Below are 6,844 nucleotides of genomic sequence, written 5' to 3'. Positions count from 1 at the left end.
GGCTATCATTCATCCTACTACAAGCAGCACTACACCCTACTGTGTGCTAGATGTAGGAGACCCAGCAGTGAATCAGACATTTCTGTATCTGTGCTCATGGAGCGTGCCATCATGGGGGAAGAAAAGATGTACAAGACACAGATTTGTGTTTTAATTGGATTCTGTAACAGAGCAATGTTTTAGCAGAGAAGGAACGCATGCTTTACCTTTTTTTCTTTTACCGAGAAAAATTGCAAATTACTTCGTAGAATAAGCAGTCACTGAAAACCACCTTGCAACAGATACTATTGAGAATTACTTGTGGTCTCTCTTATATAAATAGAGGGTAAGTGGGTTCACTTATCTGAGGAAAGAAGCCTTTTTTTTTTCTTTTAGTAACTACAAACTGCTCTTTTTTCTTTTTCTTTCCTTTCTCTCTCTCTCTCTCTCTTTTTTTTTTTTTTTTTTTGGCAGGAAAGTGTGCTGTTATGGCAGAGAAAAGTTAGGTCAATTTGGTTAAGGGATCCAAGGTATCCTGGAAAGGAAGAAACTCAAACCCTAATTCCTGAGGAAATGGCCTGTAAAACCTGGACTTTAAGTGGTGTAACTTTTGGGGCTTGGCTGATTAGGGTGTGAAACCAATGCTCGATCTCAACACATGAGCTTTCCTTCCTGCAAAACACCCAGGGCCTCAGTATCAATCTGTGGAGTAGTTTCCCTACTCAGGAAGTGCTACATCTCCCTGCTGGCCCAGCTTCCAACTGCAAGCATATATCTGTCTCAACTGGCACCATGCTTGTGACTGAAATAGGGTTTCCCTCAGAAGAGGTGGCCCATGCCCAGTCATTGGTGCATTCGTATCGAGCAGCACCAATCAACCAGAAGTGAATATTCTGCCACCTCTGAACTTTCTCCCATCTCCATCACTCAGGAGTGCTATAACCTGAGCAACTGCTTGAATCAGAGAATCAGAAGAGCTTTTGTCAAAGGGAGCTGGTCTGTTTAGTTGGTGTCTTAGTCTGTTCATGGCTGCTATAACAAAATACTGAAGACCAGATGACCTGTAAACATCAAACATTTATTTCTCACAGTGCTGAAGGCTGGAAGTCCGTATGATGAAATGAGGGCCCTTTTTGGGTCTTAGATTTCTCATTTTGTTCTCACATGGAAGGAAAGGGTGAGGAATCTCTCTGGGGCTTCTTTTATAAGGGCACTAATCCCATTCATGAGAGCTCCACTCTCATGATGTAATCACTTCCCAAAGTCCTTACCTCCAAATAGCATCACCTTAGGGGTTTGATTTTAACATACGGATTTTGGAGGGACAGAAACATTGGACTTTAACAGTTCAGAATTACCGATACTAAATTTAATCCTGGGGTATGAGCCAATCCTAGAAGAGCCTCTACCAATGGGAAAGAAGGTATCCTAGCCCCTGAGTTCACTAAAAGACCAGGGGATTTACACATTTCTGAATTTGAGGCATTATCTGCCATAGCCAGCTTCTTCTTTCAACTGAGTCCCAATTCGTGGATATATGTAGAATGAAGTTAGAATGGATTCCTTGTTGTCAAGATGCTGGTAGCAGGATCTCTGGGTATATATGGTGAAAGGATTAGCGTATTAGGGGGATGGTAAGAGTTTGGATCTCTGAATTGTTTGCTGCAATCAGCTGGTGGAAGCTTTGGTGCTCTCATCAGGGGACTTCTTAAAGTTAAGAGTCTTTGCATCCCAAACTGTGTAGAGGTATCTTAGGTATATCTTCATAAAGTAATATATGATATAAAAAATGGAATGACAGTTTAATCAATGAAGAAATCATTGCTGCATTTCACATATTGCTGCCTATGAATGCAATAGGGGTTAAAAGAATGGAACAACCAATATATATTGCTATAGCCATGGGGAAAGTAGACTTGATATGGATATGGAAGCATAGTGTATGGGATAATGGCATTTTTGTTTGGGGACTTATTTGGTTTGTTTTATGACTATTTAGAATCCAAAAAACCTTCTTCTTTTGGAGGAATACCATAGTGTGTTTCTTGTGCCCCACTTTCCATTAAGGAAGCTGAAAGGATTCACTTCTACTTCAAGAAAGCCATGGAGAAGTTATCCTTTTTGACACTTTTGTATATTTATTCATACTGTTTTCTCCCTTGCCAACCCAGCAAACTTTAATTTAAGGCCTGTTTCAAATATTTCTTCTTTGGGAAAGGCTTGCTTGACTCTCCTTTTTCCTCCCCTGAAGGACGAGGATCACGTCTGGGTCCAGGGAGGAGCCAGACGTGTCGTTGGAGCTCAGTGACTATTTGTTGAAAGGCAGCCCCTGAAAGCATTGGTCATTAGTTCTGGTTCCTGTTTCTGTCCTTGCTGCTGTGTTTTCAGATACCCTGGTCTTCAGTTTTTCCTTGAATTCTGTGAAGAACTCTGATATATTGACAAATTCTTTTTCGTTTTTGTTGTTTTGCTTAAGTTAGGTACATTTATGTTACGTTGTGTGCAATTATAGATTCCTAATTGATGTAAGCATGTACTGCTTTTATAATGAGAAAAAATGTTTTTTACAGTGAAAATATAAATAGACTCCAATTTAATCACTTGTTCTTTGGGCAGCTGTTTTTGAGGAAAGTGAGACTCTTTACACTTACCTCTAAGGGAAAGCTGAAATTTGAAGAGGGTTTTCAATAATGAAGTGAGGGCATAAGAGATAGGAGGCACAAGACATCTGGCTAGGTCACTGTGGTGAAATGCACACACGGGAGGCCACACTGGGGGCCTCTCTGGAAAAAGTACAGACAACTGAATTCAGTCCCTCAATTGGTGTCATTATGAGGGAGGTAGCTCTCCCTAAACTTATGGGAAGCAGGCCCATCATCTTTAAAAATCATTTGTGCTCTGCACGAAACAGGTTCTCAAAGTGTTTACTGAGAATTAGATTTTAATCAATGGAACAGACTAGAGTGTCCAGATATAAACCCACCCCTATATGGTGAATTAATCTTGGACAAAAGAGACAAGAATATACAATGGGATAAGGACAATAATATGATAATAACTATGTATAGTGCCAGGTGACTATTCAAGGGGATCACTTTGTAAATTATATAAATCTCTAACTACTATGCTGTACATCTCAAACTAATATAAAATAATATTGAATATCAACGGTAATTGAAAATTTTTTTAAAGGGAGGAATAAAGGTGAAGTGGAATAAGTTCAAATTTCCAGGTAATAACACAAATAAGTCATGGGGATGTAATGTACAGCACAGGGAATATAGTCAATAATATTGTGATAGCATTGTAGGGTGTCAGATGGTTACTGGATTTACCATGGTAATCACTTCTTTAGGTATATAAATGTTGAATAACTATGATGTACACCTGAAACTAACATAATATTGTATGTTAGCTATATTTTAATAAAAACCTTTTTTAAAAAGGAAGAAAGGGGATACAGACATATAACCTAGGCTTAGCTAAGGGGTTTATTTTAAACAAAAAATTTAAATCTTGAAGAGGCCAATAATGCAGGCAACATTGAAAAAAAAAAAAAATCATGGTGGGATCAAACACATTGAGACTTTAATGCAACCCTGAAAGTAGCAGTGTCCTAATCTGTACTGTTGCATGAAGCTGAGCTCCCAATTGCCCCACCCTCCTGGGTCCCTACCCATTGCTATTGCCTAATATACTAGCCTTCACCTTCACGCTGTACTCTATAACCTTTCACAAGAAGTCTATTTGTGTTTTAGGTGACAGATGCAGTTTCTGTTGCTTGCAAAAAAAAAAAAAAAAAAGAAGACCTCTGACTACTGCAAGGAGAGGATATGGATAGGAACCAAGAAGACATCTCAAGTGAGTGGACTGATAACAATTATAAATGACATGATATGTCTAGGAGAAGCGAATGAAACTTCTAGGAATGGAGAGGGAAAAAGACATGAAACATTCAGGAGACACACAGTGAGGGCAGTTCTAAGGCTGAGCGAACAGTACAGACCATGTTTCCCTGAAAATAAGACCTAACCAGAAAATAAGCCCTAGCATGATTTTTTCAGGACGACATCCTTTGAATGTATAAGCCCTAATGCGTCTTTTGGAGCAAACCTTAATATAAGACCAGGTCTTATTTTCAGGGAAACATGGTAGTATCAGGAAGTAGGGTTAAATAATGACTAAGTAACCTCCTAGTCTTTTATTCTTTTATCTCCCAAATAAATTAATTGTTGAATTTTTGTTATATGTCCACAACTTTTGTTGTCTCTGGACATATAAAATGGGCAAAATCCATACTGTCAAGGAGATGCTAGTCTTTTACAGTGCAGTAGGGGATTTCAGAGCACAAATTCCTTCATCTTTCAATTTGACCATTTAGATAACTCTCTCTCTCTCTCTCTCTCTCTCTCTGTCTCTCTCTCTTGCTCTCTCTCGCGCTCTCTCTCTGTCTCTCTCTCTCGCTCTCTCAATCCCTCTGTAGAGCTAATTATTGCCACCAATTTATCAATTTAAAAAAATTGAAAATGCCAACTCTGATTGAAAAAAAACCAATTATTTAAAAATTGGTAGAAACAGAAATTAAGTAATATTTCCAATATCACATAATCCTAAAATGAAAGTAAGTGTGCATCCTGAGGGCAGTATTTTCCATTTTAAAATGACACACCTATTTGTTAGCTATGGTTAATTATAGATTTATGAGTTTACTGTGAAATAATCTAGTACAGAAAAGAGGGAAGTGAAAATGGACATATGAGGGTTGGAAAGGCTGATGCCACCAGTCTGCCCTGCTGGTTACCTCTTGACCCAATTGTCCCTACACACTTATCAACTTGGACTCTCACAAGACCCTTCTTCCTAGAATACACAGACTTGCATTAAAATTCTATTGCTACAATTTTGATAGTCCTTTTGAGACGGTTATCACATCGAATAGGGAGTTTAAAGCATGAAGTGGTGTAAACTCACTTGTTAATCAGAAAAGAAACATAACGAAATGTATCTCTCATATCCAAAAGGACACTGATGTCTCACCTTTTTCCAAATCCCCCATTAATATAAGAGAAGAAAAGAACGAGAAAGATACGCACTAGGCTATAAGATAAAATTACAAGATGCAGTGCTCAGTAATAACCCTAGTCCACATAAGACTCACAGGGGCTTACTTACACAGCACTAATAAGGAGATTGTCCAAACCTATTCCTCACTCACAGATGGATGGATGTCACAGATGGATAGCTTCCCAAGGCATCTACGAGCCACAATGGCATACATCCATCATCCCACCACCATAATTGCTGGAGCCTCAATTTCCTGAACACTCTTCACATGGCAGTGTGTTGTGGTGAAGTGAAATTAATTAGCTAGGAAGAGCTTCTCTTCTAGGGCGCCACTAATGTGTCACACGTATGCCAAAGATATTGTTCTCCTTAACCCTAGGATTTACCACGTAAGGTCTGGAATAGTCAGAGCTATAAGACCCATCATGAGGCAAGCAGGCTGTTTGCCTCAATCTTTTATGAAAATATTTTTTTCTGTTTGACAAAATGAAAACAAGTATTGGAGGCACTATGTTGAACCAACACTCACTAGGCTCTCTCACTAAGACCTCTGAGAGAGTCTGGCGGCACAACCATCCGTATCTACATAGTGGACCTCTACCAGGGAGAGCTAACTGGGGCATGGGCTCCCCGATGACAGCTACAGAGCAGGGGTGTTCCTGGGCAGAGAATCAATATATGTACTATGGCCAGGTTTGCCAATGCCAGCACATGGAGTACCACCTCTGCAGTCAGAGAACAACTCAAACTTCCAAGAAAGGAGTTAATCTGTCTAAATTCCAGATTCCAAACATAGTGGAGGGACAGAAATACCATGGTACCTGGTCTCAGACTAAGGGTGTCAGTTATACATTAGGTTTTGAGGAAACAATTTAAGGCCCTTTATTTCCCCTTCTACTTACCTATCACTCTTAAAGACGAACAGGCACATGGAGCATATCAGTGGGTTATTATAGGAGTACCTTTAATGCTATGCTTTTTTAGTGAAATTCCATTGGTCCTGGTACCTATCAGCATCAAATATAGTTTAACCGAAAGGCTATCCACCACCCCTAGTGCTAGTATCAGGAGTATACTTTGATGTGCCTTCCCCAAAATGGAACATGAATACTTATCACTGGCATTGGGAGAAGACATCCACGGGGTATTTCCATTTTACTCTTCTGAACACCTAAAGACCTATATTCTACCACCCCCTGCCGTTTATATCGGGAACTGGAAGACTGATGTGTGGGAAGATGCTATCAATTCCATGGCAAAGCCTTTATAGTCTTTCATCACCTTTCTAAACACAGGAACACCCCATAGGGGAACCAACCTAGAAGGTGATGAGCAGTATGTACTCCAGGATCTTGGATTGGACCCAATATCTTGGTAAGGTCTATCTCCTTCTCTTCCTCTAAACTATTCTCTGCTGGGGTTAAGTCTTGTTCATTGCCTATCCAATATCCATTCTGTCCTTTTTTCTTAGTAACGGAGATCTGTTTTTATTTCCGGGGTAGGGTAGTGAACCCTGGTAAAAGGCCACGTTTCTAAGACTCCCTTGCAGCTGGGTATGGTTAAGTGACTCAATTACATTCAATCACATAAGAGCATAAATTGTTGAATGCTACTTCCCAGAAAATTCCTTTAACAAGTAGCTGGAGGAGCAACCCTTGTCCTTTCCAAAATTCCCTGCCACCACCTTCTTTCTACTTCCTGACTGGGATTCAGACAAGATGTCTAGAGCACAACAGCCATCTTTAATTATAAGACTATAAAATATGAGGATAAAAGCCAGAATATTGAGTGAGGATGGAAG

The sequence above is a fragment of the Rhinolophus sinicus genome, chromosome 2, assembly GCF_057876585.1.
Source record: "Rhinolophus sinicus isolate RSI-liver-muscle chromosome 2, RSI-T2T, whole genome shotgun sequence".
NCBI classification, from domain to species: domain Eukaryota; kingdom Metazoa; phylum Chordata; class Mammalia; order Chiroptera; family Rhinolophidae; genus Rhinolophus; species Rhinolophus sinicus.
Note: the sequence above shows the minus strand (reverse complement) of the source record.